The 1,179-nt window shown below is 37.2% G+C and overlaps 1 protein-coding gene across 1 annotated transcript in view; it reads right to left on the reverse strand.

The window, feature by feature from the left end:
* CPNE8 (copine 8) overlaps positions 1-1,179 on the reverse strand; it is a 125,088-nt gene that overhangs the window by 59,654 nt on the left and 64,255 nt on the right. The window lies entirely within an intron of this gene.

Consider the following 1,179-nt stretch of genomic DNA (forward strand, 5'->3'; position numbering starts at 1 on the left):
TATTATTCCTTTACAGAAATGGCAACCAAAACCTGCAAGACAGAAAGAAAACTGAAAACTACCATTCGAATGGATAGCAGAATAGCAATAATTGCAAATATTAGCCAAACAAAGGTTTTTGGCTATTTGTCAAAGTCAATGATCGTCTCCAAAAAGATAAAGAAGGTCCAAAGTTACCTATGAGTAATGTTACAATTAGAAGACAGCAATGTGAAGCCAAGCTATCGGCAAGAAGCCCTACCCCGATTCCTAATTCAATCGAAAACTTGTGGGGTGACATCAAAAATGCTGTTTCTGAGACAAAACCAAGAATTGCAAAAGAACTGTGGAATGTAGTGCAATCCTCCTGAACTGGCATGCCAGTACCAGAAGTTGGTGGACTCCATGCAACACTAATGTGCAGCAGTTCTCAGAAACAGTGGTTATACAACTAAATATTAGTTCATTGATTCAAGGGAAAGCTAAACCTTGTTTTCATTTATACAGTGAAAGTTTGAGTTTGTAAAAGAAGAATATATACACTGCTATTTTTTCTTGAACAACCTAGTATCCCCTATTCTTCACTTTCTGTAAAGGTATAACACAAATTTGATACATTTGTTTTTACTTAAAAAAGCATGTGCAGTGTTCCCAAATGCATTTATGTGTATGGCTTTATTGGTATTGAGCTTTAGTCACTTTTAAACAAGGTACACAACTGTATGTAGTGTACATATAGCATTTTTTGTAACACTTACTGCAGCCAGTAGCTCTAATAGTCCATTGTTTACATGTGAGCTGTCTAGAAAACAGGGGCCTTCAGATCCTTTAGAAAGAAGGGTTCTTTAAGCCAGGGAGCAAGGGAGAAGGGGCTGCTGGCAGACTGCAGCCACTATAAAGTTTGTTACAAATGTTCTGCCTTGGCCCATGCCATCTAGGGGGGTGAAACATAACACTACTAAGTCCTTTTATTGGATTCATGTTCTTAGTAAAATTGGAAAAGACTTTGACCTATCTACTGATGTCTTTAATTTGTCTGGTGGACCCTCAGAAGATAGCCGTCAATGAAGATGATTTTTTACTTGTCATTACTAATCTAGCGGTCTTGCTGCCAAATATAAAGACTTTTGGCTTTTTTGGGTCCATTTTATATTTTAAAATCAGATATTCTAATTCAGGGGCCCTCAATGTGTTTCAGCT

The sequence above is a fragment of the Pyxicephalus adspersus genome, chromosome 2 (genome assembly GCF_032062135.1).
Source record: "Pyxicephalus adspersus chromosome 2, UCB_Pads_2.0, whole genome shotgun sequence".
NCBI lineage: Eukaryota > Metazoa > Chordata > Amphibia > Anura > Pyxicephalidae > Pyxicephalus > Pyxicephalus adspersus.